The 20000-nt window shown below is 43.7% G+C and overlaps 1 long non-coding RNA gene and 1 pseudogene across 1 annotated transcript in view; one reads left to right on the top strand and one right to left on the bottom strand.

The window, feature by feature from the left end:
* LOC127924391 (rho GTPase-activating protein SYDE1-like) overlaps window positions 1–20000 on the bottom strand; it is a 94461-nt pseudogene that overhangs the window by 69525 nt on the left and 4936 nt on the right.
* LOC127924394 (uncharacterized) overlaps window positions 19631–20000 on the top strand; it is a 1844-nt gene continuing 1474 nt past the window's right edge. Inside the window, exon 1 of the long non-coding RNA XR_008117797.1 lies at window positions 19631–20000. This exon is cut by the window's right edge and continues 328 nt beyond it. This is a non-coding gene — a long non-coding RNA (uncharacterized LOC127924394).

Below are 20000 nucleotides of genomic sequence, written 5' to 3'. Positions count from 1 at the left end.
TCTAGTCAGTAGCTAGTCAGCAGCTAGTCAGCATCTAGTCAGCAGCTAGTCAGCATCTAGTCAGCAGCTAGTCATTAGTTAGTCAGCATCTCGTCAGCATCTAGTTAGCATCTAGTCAGCATCTAGTCAGCATCTAGTCAGCATCTAGTTAGCATCTAGTTAGCATCTAGTCAGCATCTAGTCAGCATCTAGTTAGCATCTAGTCAGCATCTAGTTAGCATCTAGTTAGCATCTAGTTAGCATCTAGTCAGCATCTCGTCAGCATCTAGTCAGTAGCTAGTCAGCATCTAGTCAGCATCTAGTCAGTAGCTAGTCAGTAGCTAGTCAGCATCTAGTTAGCATCGAGTTAGCATCTAGTCAGCATCTCGTCAGCATCTAGTTAGCATCTAGTTAGCATCTAGTCAGCATCTAGTCAGCATCTAGTTAGCATCTAGTCAGCATCTAGTTAGCATCTAGTTAACATCTAGTCAGCATCTCGTCCACATCTAGTCAGTAGCTAGTCAGCATCTAGTCAGCATCTAGTCAGTAGCTAGTCAGCATCTAGTCAGCATCTAGTTAGTAGCTAGTTAGCAGCTAGTCAGCATCTAGTTAGCAGCTAGTCAGCATCCAGTCAGCATCTAGTCAGTAGCTAGTCAGCATCTAGTCAGCAGCTAGTCAAATGGCATTTATGACAATTAGGTCAGTAGTTAGTCAGCATCTAGTCAGTAGCTAGTCAGCAGCTAGTCAGCATCGAGTCAGCATCTAGTCAGCATCTAGTCAGTAGCTAGTCAGCAGCTAGTCAGCATCTAGTCAGCAGCTAGTCAGCATCTAGTCAGCAGCTAGTCATTAGTTAGTCAGCATCTCGTCAGCATCTAGTTAGCATCTAGTCAGCATCTAGTCAGCATCTAGTCAGCATCTAGTTAGCATCTAGTTAGCATCTAGTCAGCATCTAGTCAGCATCTAGTCAGCATCTAGTCAGCATCTAGTTAGCATCTAGTTAGCATCTAGTCAGCATCTCGTCAGCATCTAGTCAGTAGCTAGTCAGCATCTAGTCAGCATCTAGTCAGTAGCTAGTCAGTAGCTAGTCAGCATCTAGTTAGCATCGAGTTAGCATCTAGTCAGCATCTCGTCAGCATCTAGTTAGCATCTAGTCAGCATCTAGTTAGCATCTAGTTAGCATCTAGTCAAATGGCATTTATGACAATTAGGTCAGTAGCTAGTTAGCATCTAGTTAGCATCTAGTCAGCATCTAGTTAGCATCTAGTCAGCATCTAGTTAGCATCTAGTCAGCATATAGTTAGCATATAGTTAGCATCTAGTTAGCATCTAGTCAGCATCTAGTCAGCATCTAGTTAGCATCTAGTCAGCATCTAATTAGCATCTAGTCAGCATCTAGTTAGCATCGAGTTAGCATCTAGTCAGCATCTCGTCAGCATCTAGTCAGCATCTAGTTAGCATCTAGTCAGCATCTAGTTAGCATCTAGTTAGCATCTAGTCAGCATCTAGTTAGCATCTAGTCAGCATCTAGTTAGCATCGAGTTAGCATCTAGTCAGCATCTCGTCAGCATCTAGTTAGCATCTAGTCAGCATCTAGTTAGCATCTAGTCAGCATCTAGTTAGCATCTAGTTAGCATCTAGTCAGCATCTAGTTAGCATCTAGTCAGCATCTAGTCAGCATCTAGTCAGCATCTAGTTAGCATCTAGTCAGCATCTAGTCAGCATCTAGTTAGCATCTAGTCAGCATCTAGTTAGCATCTAGTTAGCATCTAGTCAGCATCTCGTCCGCATCTAGTCAGTAGCTAGTCAGCATCTAGTCAGCATCTAGTCAGTAGCTAGTCAGCATCTAGTCAGCATCTAGTTAGTAGCTAGTTAGCAGCTAGTCAGCATCTAGTTAGCAGCTAGTCAGCATCCAGTCAGCATCTAGTCAGCAGCTAGTCAAATGGCATTTATGACAATTAGGTCAGTAGTTAGTCAGCATCTAGTCAGTAGCTAGTCAGCAGCTAGTCAGCATCGAGTCAGCATCTAGTCAGCATCTAGTCAGTAGCTAGTCAGCAGCTAGTCAGCATCTAGTCAGCAGCTAGTCAGCATCTAGTCAGCAGCTAGTCATCAGTTGAGGATGCCTGGTCATTCTTTAAAAGTAACTTCCTCACCATTTTAGATAAGCATGCTCCGTTCAAAAAATGCAGAACCAAGAACAGATACAGCCCTTGGTTCACTCCAGACCTGACTGCCCTCGACCAGCACAAAAACATCCTGTGGCGGACTGCAATAGCATCGAATAGCCCCCGTGATATGCAACTGTTCAGGGAAGTCAGGAACCAATACACGCAGTCAGTCAGGAAAGCTAAGGCCAGCTTCTTCAGGCAGAAGTTTGCATCCTGTAGCTCCAACTCCAAAAAGTTCTGGGACACTGTGAAGTCCATGGAGAACAAGAGCACCTCCTCCCAGCTGCCCACTGCACTGAGGCTAGAAACACGGTCTCCACCGATAAATCCATGATTATCGAAAACTTCAATAAGCACTTCTCAACGGCTGGCCATGCCTTCCGCCTGGCTACTCCAACCTCGGCCAACAGCTCCGCCCCCCGTAGTTCCTCACCCAAGCCTCTCCAGGTTCTCCTTTACCCAAATCCAGATAGCAGATGTTCTGAAAGAGCTGCAAAACCTGGACCCGTACAAATCAGCTGGGCTTGATAATCTGGACCAGCTATTTCTGAAACTATCTGCCGCCATTGTCGCAACCCCTATTACCAGCCTGTTCAACCTCTCTTTCATATCGTCTGAGATCCCCAAGGATTGGAAAGCTGCCGCAGTCATCCCCCTCTTCAAGGGGGAGACACCCTGGACCCAAACTGCTATAGACCTATATCCATCCTGCCCTGCCTATCTAAGGTCTTCGAAAGCCAAGTCAACAAACAGGTCACTGACCATCTCGAATCCCACCGTACCTTCTCCGCTGTGCAATCTGGTTTCCGAGCCGGTCACGGGTGCACCTCAGCCACACTCAAGGTACTAAATGATATCATAACCTAGTTATGATATCTGTTATAATCTCTACCCGGCACAGCCAGAAGAGGACTGGCCACCCCACATAGCCCGGTTCCTCTCTAGGTTTCTTCCTAGGTTTTGGCCTTTCTAGGGAGTTTTTCCTAGCCACCGTGCTTTTACACCTGCATTGTTTGCTGTTTGGGGTTTTAGGCTGGGTTTCTGTACAGCACTTTGAGATATCAGCTGATGTACGAAGGGCTATATAAATAAATTTGATTTGATTTTGATTTGATTCATAACCGCCATCGATAAAAGACAGTACTGTGCAGCCGTCTTCATCGACCTCGCCAAGGCTTTCGACTCTGTCAATCACCAAATTCTTATCGGCAGACTCAACAGCCTCGGTTTTTCGGATGACTGCCTTGCCTGGTTCACCAATTACTTTGCAGACAGAGTTCAGTGTGTCAAATCGGAGGGCATGCTGTCCGGTCCTCTGGCAGTCTCTATGGGGGTGCCACAGGGTTCAATTCTCGGGCCGACTCTTTTCTCTGTATATATCAATGATGTTGCTCTTGCTGCGGGCGATTCCCTGATCCACCTCTACGCAGACGACACCATTCTATATACTTTCGGCCCGTCATTGGACACTGTGCTATCCAACCTCCAAACGAGCTTCAATGCCATACAGCACTCCTTCCGTGGCCTCCAACTGCTCTTAAACGCGAGTAAAACCAAATGCATGCTTTTCAACCGATCGCTGCCTGCACCCGCATGCCCGACTAGCATCACCACCCTGGATGGTTCCAACCTTGAATATGTGGACATCTATAAGTACCTAGGTGTCTGGCTAGACTGCAAACTCTCCTTCCAGACTCACATCAAACATCTCCAATCAAAAATCAAATCCAGAGTCGGCTTTCTATTCCGCAACAAAGCCTCCTTCACCCACGCTGCCAAGCTTACCTAGTAAAACTGACTATCCTACCGATCCTCGACTTCGGCGATGTCATCTACAAAATGGCTTCCAACACTCTACTCAGCAAACTGGATGCAGTCTATCACAGTGCCATCCGTTTTGTCACTAAAGCACCTTATACCACCCACCACTGCGACTTGTATGCTCTAGTCGGCTGGCCCTCACTACATATTCGCTCGCCAGACCCACTGGCTCCAGGTCATCTACAAGTCCATGCTAGGTAAAGCTCCGCCTTATCTCAGTTCACTGGTCACGATGGCAACACCCATCCGTAGCACGCGCTCCAGCAGGTGTATCTCACTGATCATCCCTAAAGCCAACACCTCATTTGGCCGCCTTTCGTTCCAGTACTCTGCTGCCAGTGACTGGAACAAATTGCAAAAATCGCTGAAGTTGGAGACTTTTATCTCCCTCACCAACTTCAAACATCAGCTATCCGAGCAGCTAACCGATCGCTGCAGCTGTACATAGTCTATTGGTAAATAGCTCACCCTTTTTTCACCTACCTCATTCCCATACTGTTTTTATACTGTTTTTATTTATTTACTTTTCTGCTCTTTTGCACACCAATATCTCTACCTGTACATGCCCATCTGATCATTTATCACCAGTGTTAATCTGCAAAATTGTATTATTCGCCTACCTCCTCATGCCTTTTGCACACATTGTATATAGACTGCCCATTTTTTTCTACTGTGTTATTGACTTGCTAATTGTTTACTCCATGTGTAACTCTGTGTTGTCTGTTCACACTGCTATGCTTTATCTTGGCCAGGTCGCAGTTGCAAATGAGAACTTGTTCTCAACTAGCCTACCTGGTTAAATAAAGGTGAAATAAAAAAATAAAAATAAAAATTAGTTAGTCAGCATCTAGTCAGCTAGTCAGCATCTAGTCAGCATCTAGTCAGCATCTAGTCAGCATCTAGTCAGTAGCTAGTCAGCATCCCAGCAGAGCATAGTGTCATGCTGAAAGACATCAGCTAGAATCCATACCTCATTATTCTACTAATGCTGAAAGACATCAGCTAGAATCCATCCCTTATTATTCTACTAATGCTGAAAGACATCAGCTAGAATCCATACCTCATTATTCTACTAATGCTGAAAGACAGCAGCTAGAATCCATCCCTCATTATTCTACTAATGCTGAAAGAAAGCAGCTAGAATCCATCCCTCATTATTCTACTAATGCTGAAAGACATCTAGAATCCATCCCTCATTATTCTACTAATGCTGAAAGACAGCAGCTAGAATCCATCCCTCATTATTCTACTAATGCTGAAAGACAGCAGATAGAATCCATCCCTCATTATTCTACTAATGCTGAAAGACATCAGCTAGAATCCATCCCTCATTATTCTAACAATGCTGAAAGACAGCAGCTAGAATCCATCCCTCATTATTCTACTAATGCTGAAAGACAGCAGCTAGAATCCATCCCTCATTATTCTACTAATGCTGAAAGACAGCAGCTAGAATCCATCCCTCATTATTCTACTAATGCTGAAAGACAGCAGCTAGAATCCATCCCTCATTATTCTACTAATGCTGAAAGACATCAGCTAGAATCCATCCCTCATTATTCTACTAATGCTGAAAGACATCAGCTAGAATCCATCCCTCATTATTCTACTAATGCTGAAAGACAGCAGCTAGAATCCATCCCTCATTATTCTACTAATGCTGAAAGACATCAGCTAGAATCCATCCCTCATTATTCTACTAATGCTGAAAGACATCAGCTAGAATCCATCCCTCATTATTCCATGCCCCATCCCTCATTATTCTACTAATGCTCATTATTCTACTAATGCTGAAAGACAGCAGCTAGAATCCATCCCTCATTATTCTACTAATGCTGAAAGACATCAGCTAGAATCCATCCTCATTATTCTACTAATGCTGAAAGACATCAGCTAGAATCCATCCCTCATTATTCTACTAATGCTGAAAGACATCAGCTAGAATCCATCCCTCATTATTCTACTAATGCTGAAAGACAGCAGCTAGAATCCATCCCTCATTATTCTACTAATGCTGAAAGACAGCAGCTAGAATCCATCCCTCATTATTCTACTAATGCTGAAAGACATCAGCTAGAATCCATCCCTCATTATTCTACTAATGCTGAAAGACAGCAGCTAGAATCCATCCCTCATTATTCTACTAATGCTGAAAGACATCAGCTAGAATCCATCCCTCATTATTCTACTAATGCTGAAAGACATCAGCTAGAATCCATCCCTCATTATTCTACTAATGCTGAAAGACAGCAGCTAGAATCCATCCCTCATTATTCTACTAATGCTGAAAGACATCAGCTAGAATCCATCCTCATTATTCTACTAATGCTGAAAGACATCAGCTAGAATCCATCCCTCATTATTCTACTAATGCTGAAAGACATCAGCTAGAATCCATCCCTCATTATTCTACTAATGCTGAAAGACATCAGCTAGAATCCATCCCTCATTATTCTACTAATGCTGAAAGACATCAGCTAGAATCCATCCCTCATTATTCTACTAATGCTGAAAGATAGCAGCTAGAATCCATCCTCATTATTCTACTAATGCTGAAAGACATCAGCTAGAATCCATCCCTCATTATTCTACTAATGCTGAAAGACATCAGCTAGAATCCATCCCTCATTATTCTACTAATGCTGAAAGACATCAGCTAGAATCCATCCCTCATTATTCTACTAATGCTGAAAGACATCAGCTAGAATCCATCCCTCATTATTCTACTAATGCTGAAAGACATCAGCTAGAATCCATCCCTCATTATTCTACTAATGCTGAAAGACATCAGAATCCCATCCCTCATTATTCTACTAATGCTGAAAGACATCAGCTAGAATCCATCCCTCATTATTCTACTAATGCTGAAAGACAGAGCAGAATCATCCCTCATTATTCTACTAATGCTAGAATCCATCCCCTCATTATTCTACTAATGCTGAAAGACAGCAGCTAGAATCCATCCCTCATTATTCTACTAATGCTGAAAGACAGCAGCTAGAATCCATCCCTCATTATTCTACTAATGCTGAAAGACATCAGCTAGAATCCATCCCTCATTATTCTACTAATGCTGAAAGACATCAGCTAGAATCCATCCCTCATTATTCTACTAATGCTGAAAGACATCAGCTAGAATCCATCCCTCATTATTCTACTAATGCTGAAAGACATCAGCTAGAATCCATCCCTCATTATTCTACTAATGCTGAAAGAATCAGCTAGAATCCATCCCTCATTATTCTACTAATGCTGAAAGACATCAGCTAGAATCCATCCCTCATTATTCTACTAATGCTGAAAGACATCAGCTAGAATCCATCCCTCATTATTCTACTAATGCTGAAAGACATCAGCTAGAATCCATCCCTCATTATTCTACTAATGCTGAAAGACATCAGCTAGAATCCATCCCTCATTATTCTACTAATGCTGAAAGACATCAGCTAGAATCCATCCCTCATTATTCTACTAATGCTGAAAGACATCCATCCATCCCTCATTATTCTACTAATGCTGAAAGACATCAGCTAGAATCCATCCCTCATTATTCTACTAATGCTGAAAGACATCAGCTAGAATCCATCCCTCATTATTCTACTAATGCTGAAAGACATCAGCTAGAATCCATCCTCATTATTCTAAATGCTGAAAGACATCAGCTAGAATCCATCCCTCATTATTCTACTAATGCTGAAAGACATCAGAATCCATCCCTCATTATTCTACTAATGCTGAAAGACATCAGCTAGAATCCATCCCTCATTATTCTACTAATGCTGAAAGACATCAGCTAGAATCCATCCCTCATTATTCTACTAATGCTGAAATCCCTCATTATTCTACTAATGACATCAGCTAGAATCCATCCCTGCTGAAAGACATTATTCTACTAATTCTACTAATGCTGAAAGACATCAGCTAGAATCCATCCCTCATTATTCTACTAATGAAGATCCATCCATCCCTCATTATTCTACTAATGCTGAAAGACATCAGCTAGAATCCATCCCTCATTATTCTACTAATGCTGAAAGACATCAGCTAGAATCCATCCCTCATTATTCTACTAATGCTGAAAGACATCAGCTAGAATCCATCCCTCATTATTCTACTAATGCTGAAAGACATCAGCTAGAATCCATCCCTCATTATTCTATTGCTGAAAGACATTCCATCCCTCACTACTATGCTGAAAGACATCAGCTAGAATCCATCCCTCTATTCTACTAATGCTGAAAGACATCAGCAGAATCCATCCTCAGACTATGAAAGACATCAGCCATCAGCTAGAATCCATCCCTCATTATTCTACTAATGCTGAAAGACAGCAGCTTAGAATCCATCCCTCATTATTCTACTAATGCTGAAAGACATCAGCTAGAATCCATCCCTCATTATTCTACTAATGCTGAAAGACATCAGCTAGAATCCATCCCTCATTATTCTACTAATGCTGAAAGACATCAGCTAGAATCCATCCCTCATTATTCTACTAATGCTGAAAGACATCAGCTAGAATCCATCCCTCATTATTCTACTAATGCATCAGCTGAATCCATCCCTCATTATTCTACTAATGAAAGACATCAGCTAGAATCCATCCCTCATTATTCTACTAATGCTGAAAGACAGCAGCTAGAATCCATCCTCATTATTCTACTAATGCTGAAAGACATCAGCTAGAATCCATCCCTCATTATTCTACTAATGCTGAAAGACATCAGCTAGAATCCATCCCTCATTATTCTACTAATGCTGAAAGACATCAGCTAGAATCCATCCCTCATTATTCTACTAATGCTGAAAGACATCAGCTAGAATCCATCCCTCATTATTCTACTAATGCTGAAAGAAAGACATCAGCTACTAATGCTTTGAAAGACAGAATCCATCCTCATTATTCTACTAATGCTGAAAGACATCAGCTAGAATCCATCCCTCATTATTCTACTAATGCTGAAAGACAGCAGCTAGAATCCATCCCTCATTATTCTACTAATGCTGAAAGACATCAGCTAATCCATCCCTCATTATTCCATCCATCAGCTTCCATCCCTCATTATTCTAATGCTGAAAGACATCAGCTAGAATCCATCCCTCATTATTCTACTAATGCTGAAAGACATCAGCTAGAATCCATCCCTCATTATTCTACTAATGCTGAAAGACATCAGCTAGAATCCATCCCTCATTATTCTACTAATGCTGAAAGACAGCAGCTAGAATCCATCCCTCATTATTCTACTAATGCTGAAAGACAGCAGCTAGAATCCATCCCTCATTATTCTACTAATGCTGAAAGACATCAGCTAGAATCCATCCCTCATTATTCTACTAATGCTGAAAGACATCAGCTAGAATCCATCCCTCATTATTCTACTAATGCTGAAAGACATCAGCTAGAATCCATCCCTCATTATTCTACTAATGCTGAAAGACAGCAGCTAGAATCCATCCCTCATTATTCTACTAATGCTGAAAGACAGCAGCTAGAATCCATCCCTCATTATTCTACTAATGCTGAAAGACAGCAGCTAGAATCCATCCCTCATTATTCTACTAATGCTGAAAGACATCAGCTAATTCCCTACTACTAATGCTGAAAGACATCAGCTAGAATCCATCCCTCATTATTCTACTAATGCTGAAAGACATCAGCTAGAATCCATCCCTCATTATTCTACTAATGCTGAAAGACATCAGCTAGAATCCATCCCTCATTATTCTACTAATGCTGAAAGACATCAGCTAGAATCCATCCCTCATTATTCTACTAATGCTGAAAGACATCAGCTAGAATCCATCCCTCATTATTCTACTAATGCTGAAAGACATCAGCTAGAATCCATCCCTCATTATTCTACTAATGCTGAAAGACATCAGCTAGAATCCATCCTCATTATTCTACTAATGCTGAAAGACATCAGCTAGAATCCATCCCTCATTATTCTACTAATGCTGAAAGACATCAGCTAGAATCCATCCCTCATTATTCTACTAATGCTGAAAGACATCAGCTAGAATCCATCCCTCATTATTCTACTAATGCTGAAAGACATCAGCTAGAATCCATCCCTCATTATTCTACTAATGCTGAAAGACATCAGCTAGAATCCATCCTCATTATTCTACTAATGCTGAAAGACATCAGCTAGAATCCATCCCTCATTATTCTACTAATGCTGAAAGACATCAGCTAGAATCCATCCCTCATTATTCTACTAATGCTGAAAGACATCAGCTAGAATCCATCCCTCATTATTCTACTAATGCTGAAAGACATCAGCTAGAATCCATCCCTCATTATTCTACTAATGCTGAAAGACAGCAGCTAGAATCCATCCCTCATTATTCTACTAATGCTGAAAGACATCAGCTAGAATCCATCCCTCATTATTCTACTAATGCTGAAAGACATCAGCTAGAATCCATCCCTCATTATTCTACTAATGCTGAAAGACATCAGCTAGAATCCATCCCTCATTATTCTACTAATGCTGAAAGACATCAGCTAGAATCCATCCCTCATTATTCTACTAATGCTGAAAGACAGCAGCTAGAATCCATCCCTCATTATTCTACTAATGCTGAAAGACATCAGCTAGAATCCATCCCTCATTATTCTACTAATGCTGAAAGACATCAGCTAGAATCCATCCCTCATTATTCTACTAATGCTGAAAGACATCAGCAGAATCCATCCCTCATTATTCTACTAATGCTGAAAGACATCAGCTAGAATCCATCCCTCATTATTCTACTAATGCTGAAAGACATCAGCTAGAATCCATCCCTCATTATTCTACTAATGCTGAAAGACATCAGCTAGAATCCATCCCTCATTATTCTACTAATGCTGAAAGACAGCAGCTAGAATCCATCCCTCATTATTCTACTAATGCTGAAAGACATCAGCTAGAATCCATCCCTCATTATTCTACTAATGCTGAAAGACATCAGCTAGAATCCATCCCTCATTATTCTACTAATGCTGAAAGACATCAGCTAGAATCCATCCCTCATTATTCTACTAATGCTGAAAGACAGCAGCTAGAATCCATCCCTCATTATTCTACTAATGCTGAAAGACATCAGCTAGAATCCATCCCTCATTATTCTACTAATGCTGAAAGACATCAGCTAGAATCCATCCCTCATTATTCTACTAATGCTGAAAGACATCCCATCCCTCATTATTCTACTAATGCTGAAAGACATCAGCTAGAATCCATCCCTCATTATTCTACTAATGCTGAAAGACATCAGCTAGAATCCATCCCTCATTATTCTACTAATGCTGAAAGACATCAGCTAGAATCCATCCCTCATTATTCTACTAATGCTGAAAGACAGCAGCTAGAATCCATCCCTCATTATTCTACTAATGCTGAAAGACAGCAGCTAGAATCCATCCCTCATTATTCTACTAATGCTGAAAGACATCAGCTAGAATCCATCCCTCATTATTCTACTAATGCTGAAAGACATCAGCTAGAATCCATCCCTCATTATTCTACTAATGCTGAAAGACATCAGCTAGAATCCATCCCTCATTATTCTACTAATGCTGAAAGACAGCAGCTAGAATCCATCCCTCATTATTCTACTAATGCTGAAAGACATCAGCTAGAATCCATCCCTCATTATTCTACTAATGCTGAAAGACAGCAGCTAGAATCCATCCCATTATTCTACTAATGCTGAAAGACATCAGCTAGAATCCATTATTCTACTAATGCTGAAAGACAGCAGCTAGAATCCATCCCTCATTATTCTACTAATGCTGAAAGACAGCAGCTAGAATCCATCCCTCATTATTCTACTAATGCTGAAAGACATCAGCTCCATCCTCATTATTCTACTAATGCTGAATCCATCCCTCATTATTCTACTAATGCTGAAAGACAGCAGCTAGAATCCATCCCTCATTATTCTACTAATGCTGAAAGACATCAGCTAGAATCCATCCCTCATTATTCTACTAATGCTGAAAGACATCAGCTAGAATCCATCCCTCATTATTCTACTAATGCTGAAAGACAGCAGCTAGAATCCATCCCTCATTATTCTACTAATGCTGAAAGACATCAGCTAGAATCCATCCCTCATTATTCTACTAATGCTGAAAGACATCAGCTAGAATCCATCCCTCATTATTCTACTAATTTTGAAAGACAGCAGCTAGAATCCATCCCTCATTATTCTACTAATGCTGAAAGACAGCAGCTAGAATCCATCCCTCATTATTCTACTAATGCTGAAAGACAGCAACTAGAATCCATCCCTCATTATTCTACTAATGCTGAAAGACATCAGCTAGAATCCATCCCTCATTATTCTACTAATGCTGAAAGACATCAGCTAGAATCCATCCCTCATTATTCTACCAATGCTGAAAGACAGCAGCTAGAATCCATCCCTCATTATTCTACTAATGCTGAAAGACAGCAGCTAGAATCCATCCCTCATTATTCTACAGCCGTGCCAAACACGGACCCAAACAGAACAAGCTGTGGCTTTTCCTTCATCCAGCCACATCCTCCACCTGTATATCTACTGTTCATTGTGATATAAATCACAGGGTTATGAACCGTCCACCGGGAGAAGATCTTGTTCCTTCACTCAGTCTGTCTCTCTCTGTCTCTCTCTCTCCCACAAACTTCACAAGTGGGATCCTGTTCCCTTTCTAGTGCACTACTTCTGTCCAGAGCCACTATTATAGGGAATAGCGTGCCATTCCTGGTTAAAGTAGTGCACTATTTAGGGAATAGGGTTCCATTTCTGGTTTAAGTAGTGCACTATTATAGGGAATAGGGTTCCATTTCTGGTTAAAGTAGTGCACTATTATAGGGAATAGGATGCCATTTGAGACGTTTCCTTTGTCTCCTTCCCCAGACGTCCCTAATTTTAGAGAGTTAAAATCTCAATGACTAAAACAGGACAGCAGCCGACAGGAAGCAGTGGAAAAGGGAAGTAGTAAAAAAAACAGGGTCAAAACATCAATATTTCTCTAACTGGAAAAACAGGAAGTCAAACGCTAAGGAGCAAGTAGGAAGTATGTTTGTGTTACCCCCCCCTATAAATGTTTTTCATTACATAACAAATGCTGCTACAGCTGCTCCTGCTAAGTTAGTACCTGCTAAGTTAGTACCTGCTAAGTTAGTACCTGCTAAGTTAGTACCTGCTAAGTTAGTTCCTGCTAAGTTAGTTCCTGCTAAGTTAGTACCTGCTAAGTTAGTACCTGCTAAGTTAGTTCCTGCTAAGTTAGTTCCTGCTAAGTTTGTACCTGCTAAGTTAGTTCCTGCTAAGTTAGTACCTGCTAAGTTAGTTCCTGCTAAGTTAGTACCTGCTAAGTTAGTACCTGCTAAGTTAGTACCTGCTAAGTTAGTTCCTGCTAAGTTAGTACCTGCTAAGTTAGTACCTGCTAAGTTAGTTCCTGCTAAGTTAGTACCTGCTAAGTTAGTTCCTGCTAAGTTAGTTCCTGCTAAGTTAGTACCTGCTAAGTTAGTTCCTGCTAAGTTAGTTCCTGCTAAGTTTGTACCTGCTAAGTTAGTTCCTGCTAAGTTAGTCCCTGCTAAGTTTGTACCTGCTAAGTTTGTACCTGCTAAGTTAGTTCCTGCTAAGTTAGTACCTGCTAAGTTAGTTCCTGCTAAGTTAGTTCCTGCTAAGTTAGTCCCTGCTAAGTTAGTTCCTGCTAAGTTAGTACCTGCTAAGTTAGTTCCTGCTAAGTTAGTTCCTGCTAAGTTAGTACCTGCTAAGTTAGTTCCTGCTAAGTTAGTTCCTGCTAAGTTAGTACCTGCTAAGTTAGTTCCTGCTAAGTTAGTACCTGCTAAGTTAGTTCCTGCTAAGTTAGTTCTTGCTAAGTTAGTACCTGCTAAGTTAGTTCCTGCTAAGTTAGTACCTGCTAAGTTAGTTCCTGCTAAGTTAGTTCTTGCTAAGTTAGTACCTGCTAAGTTAGTTCCTGCTAAGTTAGTACCTGCTAAGTTAGTTCCTGCTAAGTTTGTACCTGCTAAGTTAGTTCCTGCGAAGTTAGTTCCTGCGAAGTTAGTTCCTGCTTAGTTAGTACCTGCTAAGTTAGTTCCTGCTGAGTTAGTTCCTGCTAAGTTAGTTCCTGCTAAGTTTGTACCTGCTGAGTTTGTACCTGCTGAGTTAGTTCCTGCGAAGTTAGTTCCTGCTAAGTTAGTTCCTGCTGAGTTAGTTCCTGCTAAGTTAGTACCTGCTAAGTTAGTTCCTGCTAAGTTAGTACCTGCTAAGTTAGTACCTGCTAAGTTAGTACCTGCTAAGTTAGTTCCTGCTAAGTTTGTACCTGCTAAGTTAGTTCCTGCGAAGTTAGTTCCTGCGGGATGACACACATGTTGGTAATGTAGGAGATACGAGTAGTACCAGAACTATCATCCAACTGGCCATAAGACTTATGAACAGTGTCTCGTCTGATTCAAAGAGTGGAGGAACTCTGTTGGTCTCGTCTGATTCAAAGAGTGGAGGAACTCTGTTGGTCTCGTCTGATTCAAAGAGTGGAGGAACTCTGTTGGTCTCGTCTGATTCAAAGAGTGGAGGAACTCTGTTGGAGGGTTCCAGAAAGATATTTACCACAGACGGGTTGAAAATAAATTAACTGTGTGTAACTCACAGAATGAAATCAGAGAAATGGAGGGAGAGGAGAGAGAGAGAGACAGAGAGTGAGGAAGAGGAGAGGAGAGAGAGAGTGAGGAAGGGGAGAGGAGATAGATAAAGTGAGGGAGGGAGAGGAGAGAGAGAGACAGAGAGTGAGGAAGAGGAGAGGAGAGAGAGAGTGAGGGAGAGGAGAGAGAGAGTGAGGGAGTGAGGAAGAGGAGAGGAGAGAGAGAGACAGAGAGTGAGGAAGAGGAGAGGAGAGAGATAAAGTGAGGGAGAGGAGAGGAGAGAGAGAGAGAGTGGAGAGGAGAGAGGGAGGGAGGGAGGGAGGGAGGGAGGGAGGGGAGGGGAGGGAGGGAGGGAGGGAGGGAGGGAGGGTTGAGGGAGGAGGGAGGGAGGGAGGGAGGGAGGGAGGGAGGGAGGGAGGGAGGGAGGGAGAAGAGAGAGAGTGAGTGAGGGAGGGAGAGGAGAGAGAGACAGAGTGAGGGAGAGGAGAGAGAGAGAGTGAGGGAGAGGAGAGACAGAGTGACGGAGAGGAGAGAGAGTGAGGGAGGGAGAGGAGAGAGAGAGTGAGGGAGCGGGAGAGGAGAGAGGAGGGAGAGGAGAGAGAGTGAGGGAGAGGAGAAAGAGAGAGGAAGAGGAGAAGGAGAGAGGGAGAGGAGAGAGAGAGAGAGAGGGAGAGGAGAGACAGAGTGACGGAGAGGAGAGAGAGTGAGGGAGGGAGAGGAGAGAGAGAGGGAGGGAGCGGGAGGAGAGAGAGAGTGAGAGAGGAGAGAGAGGAGGGAGAGGAGAAAGAGAGAGGAAGAGGAGAAGGAGAGGGAGAGGAGAGAGAGACAGAGTGAGGGAGAGGAGAGAGAGAGAGAGTGAGGAGAGGAGAGACAGAGTGACGGAGAGGAGAGAGAGAGAGAGTGAGGGAGAGGAGAGAGAGAGAGAGAGAGAGTGAGGGAGAGGAGCGAGAGAGAGTGAGAGAGTGAGGAGAGGAGAGAGAGAGAGTGAGGGAGAGGAGGAAAGGTCAATGCGTCTACACACTGAACACTGTTAAATGACACGTCTGCATGCAGAACACAGTAATGGTTTAAATAGTTTCACTGTCTGGTCCATGCAGGGCTGATGATGTAGATTTAGTAGTAAGTGACTCCTCTTTTTAACACACACACACACACACTCTTGCATAGCTTCACGTCTTAGTGGCATGGTGTTTATACACACACTCAATTGCGTAACAATCCAGCCAGCAGCAACTTTTCCTATTTTAGACATAGCAAGCAAGAAGCCATTCCATAGAGGGCAGAGAGAGGAGAGAGGGGGCAGAGTGAGAGGAGAGAGGGGCCAGAGCGAGAGGAGGGGGGGCCAGAGAGAGGAGAGAGGGGGCAGAGAGAGGAGAGAGGGGCCAGAGCGAGAGGAGGGAGGGGCCAGAGAGAGGAGAGAGGGGGCAGAGAGAGGAGAGAGGTGTCAGAGAGAGAGAGAGGGGGCAGAGAGATGAGGGGGCAGAGAGAGGAAAGGGGCCAGAGAGAGGAGAGAGGGGCCAGAGAGAGGAGAAAGGGGGCAGAGAGAGGAGAGAGGGGGCAGAGAGAGGAGAGAGGGGGCAGAGAGATGAGGGAGGGGGCAGAGAGAGGAGAGAGGGGCCAGAGAGAGGAGAGAGGGGGCAGAGAGATGAAAAAGGGGCCAGAGAGAGGAGAGAGGGGGCAGAGAGATGAGAGAGGGGCCAGAGAGAGGAGAGAGGGGGCAGAGAGAGGAGGGAGGGGGCAGAGAGAGGAGAGAGGGGCCAGAGAGAGGAGAGAGGGGCCAGAGAGAGGAGAGAGGGGCCAGAGCAAGAGGAGGGAGGGAGGGGCCAGAGAGAGAGGAGGGAGGGGGTAAAGAGAGGAGGGAGGGGCCAGAGCGAGAGGAGGGAGGGGCTAGAGCGAGAGGAGGGACGGGCCAGAGAGAGAGGGAGGGAGGGGGTAAAGAGAAGAGGGAAGGGCCAGAGCGAGAGGAGGGAGGGTTAACTACTCATGGTGTGATTGTGATAACGCACAGAAACTCAAGTCCTTTTGTTCACACAACCTAGAATACCTCACAATCAAATGCCGACCGTATTATCTCCCAAGATAATTCTCTCCGGTTATAGTCACAGCCGTGTATATTCCAACTCAAGCCGATACCACAACGCCCACAAGGAGCGACACTGGACATTATGCAAACTGGAAACCACATATCCTGAGGCCGCTGTTATTGTAGCTGCGGATTTTACCAAATAAAATTTGAGCAAAAAAGCGACCAAAGTTCTATCAACACATTGACTTTAGTACTTCCTCTGGTAAAACACTGCTACTCTCCCTTTCGAAATGCCTACAAGGCCCTCCTTTTGGCGAATCAGATCACAACTCCATTTTGCTCCTCCCTTCCTATATGCAGAAACTTAAACAGGAAGTACCCGTGCTAAGATCTATTCAACGCTGGTCTGACCAATCGGAATCCGTGCTTCAACATTGTTTTGATCATGCGGCCTGGGACATGTTCTGGGTAGCCTCTGAGAATAACATTGAGGTGACTGAGTTCATCAGGAATTGTATAGGGATGTTGTTCCCACTGTGACTATTAAAAACTACCCAGAAACCGTGAATAGATGGCATCATTCGCGCAAAAACTCAAAGCACGAGCCACCGCATTTAACCATGGCAAGGTGACTGGGAATATGGCTGAATACAAACAGTGTAATTTTTCCCTCCGTAAGGCAATCAAACAGGCAAAACGTCAGTACAGAGACAAAGTAGAGACGCAATTCAACGACTAAGACACTAGAAGTATGTGGCAGAGTCTATAGACAATCACGGACTGCAAAGGGAAAACCAGCCGCGGACCCTGATGTCTTGCTCCCGGACAAGCTAAACACCTTCTTCGCCCGCTTTGGGGATAACAAAGTGCCACCGACGTCTTGCTCCCAGACAAGCTAAACACCTTCTTCGCCCGCTTTGGGGATAACATAGTGCCACTGACGCGACTCACTCCCAAGGACTGTGGGCTCTCCTTCTCCGTGGCCGACGTGAGTAAGACATTTAAGGATCTTAACCCTCGCAAGGTTGCTGGCCCAGACGGCATCCCGAGCCACGTCCTCAGAGCATGCGCAGACCAGCTGGCTGGAGTGTTTCCGGACATATTCAATCTCTCCCTATCCCAGTCTCCTGTTCCCACTTGCGTCAAGATGTCCACCATTGTTCCTGTACCCACGAAAGCTAAGGTACCGGAACTAAATGACTAAATGACTAGGTAACTGAGCTAAACGACTACCGCCCCGCAGCACTCACTCCTGTCATCATTTACATTTACATTTAAGTCATTTAGCAGACGCTCTTATCCAGAGCGACTTACAAATTGGTGCATTCACCTTATGACATCCAGTGGAACAGCCACTTTACAATAGTGCATCTAAATATTTTAAGGGGGGTGAGAAGGATTACTTTATCCTATCCTAGGTATTCCTTAAAGAGGTGGGGTTTCAGGTGTCTCCGGAAGGTGGTGATTGACTCCGCTGTCCTGGCGTCGTGAGGGAGTTTGTTCCACCATTGGGGGGCCAGAGCAGCGAACAGTTTTGACTGGGCTAAACGACTACCGCCCCGTAGCACTCACTCCTGTCATCATGAAGTGCTTTGAGAAACTGGTCAGGGATCATATCACCGCCACCCTACCTGACCACTCCAATTTGCATACCGCCCCAATAGGTCCACAGACGATCGCCATCACACTACACACTGCCCTATCCCATCTGGACAAGAGGAACACCTATGTAAGAATGCTGTTCATTGACAACAGCTCAGCATTCAACACCATAGTACCCTCCAAGCTCATCATTAAGCTGGAGGCAATGGGTCTGAACCCCGCCCTGTGTAATTGGGTCCTGGACTTTCTGACGAGCAGCCCCCCAGTGGTGATCCCCAAAGGGTGCGTGCTCAGCCCCCTCCTGTACTCACCTAGGACTGCGTGGCTATGCACACCTCCAACTCGATCATCAAATTTGCAGACGACACTACAGTAGTAGGCACTATATAGGGAATAGGGCTGTAGTATAAAGTAGTGTACTATATAGGGAATAGGGCTGTAGTATAAAGTAGTGTACTATATAGGGAATAGGGCTGTAGTATAAAGTAGTGCACTATATAGGGAATAAGGCTGTAGTATAAAGTAGTGCACTATATAGGGAATAGGGTTGTAGTATAAAGTAGTGCACTATATAGGGAATAGGGCTGTAGTATAAAGTAGTGCACTATATAGGGAATAGGGCTGTAGTATAAAGTAGTGCACTATATAGGGAATAGGGCTGTAGTATAAAGTAGTGCACTATATAGGGAGTAGGGCTGTAGTATAAAGTAGTGTACTATATAGGGAATAGGGCTGGAGTATAAAGTAGTGTACTATATAGGGAGTAGGGCTGTAGTATAAAGTAGTGTAATATATAAGGAATAGAGCTGTAGTATAGAGTAGTGCACTATATAGGGAATAGGGCTGTAGTATAGAGTAGTGTACTATATAGGGAATAGGGCTGTAGTATAAAGTAGTGCACTATAATAGGGAATAGGGTGCCATTTGGTTTAGGATACAACGTGTCCTGCTGGTTAGGACGGTAGGAGGTCATTACAGTGGGAGGTCATTACAGTTGGAGGTCATTACAGTGGGAGGTCATTACAGTTGGAGGTCATTACAGTTGGAGGTCATTACAGTTGGAGGTCATTACAGTGGGGGAGGTCATTACAGTTGGAGGTCATTGGAGGTCATTGGGAGGTCATTACAGTTGGAGGTCATTACAGTTGGAGGTCATTACAGTGGGAGGTCATTACAGTTGGAGGTCATTACAGTTGGAGGTCATTACAGTGGGAGGTCATTACAGTTGGAGGTCATTACAGTGGGAGGTCTATACAGTGGGAGGTCATTACAGTGGGAGGTCATTACAGTTGGAGGTCTATACAGTTGGAGGTCATTACAGTGGGAGGTCATTACAGTTGGAGGTCATTACAATTGGAGGTCATTACAGTTGGAGGTCATTACAGTTGGAGGTCATTACAGTTGGAGGTCATTACAGTAGGAGGTCATTACAGTTGAAAGTCATTACAGTTGGAGGTCATTACAGTGGGAGGTCATTACAGTAGGAGGTCATTACAGTTGAAAGTCATTACAGTTGGAGGTCATTACAGTTGGAGGTCATTACAGTTGGAGGTCATTACAGTTGGAGGTCATTACAGTGGGAGGTCATTACAGTTGGAGGTCATTACAGTGGGAGGTCATTACAGTTGGAGGTCATTACAGTGGGAGGTCATTACAGTAGGAGGTCATTACAGTTGGAGGTCATTACAGTGGGAGGTCATTACAGTTGGAGGTCATTACAGTGGGAGGTCATTACAGTTGGAGGTCATTACAGTTGGAGGTCATTACAGTTGGAGGTCTATA

Source organism: Oncorhynchus keta, unplaced genomic scaffold (assembly GCF_023373465.1).
Source record: "Oncorhynchus keta strain PuntledgeMale-10-30-2019 unplaced genomic scaffold, Oket_V2 Un_contig_3989_pilon_pilon, whole genome shotgun sequence".
Classification (NCBI taxonomy): Eukaryota; Metazoa; Chordata; class Actinopteri; order Salmoniformes; family Salmonidae; genus Oncorhynchus; species Oncorhynchus keta.
This window is presented reverse-complemented; position numbering and strand designations above follow the sequence as displayed.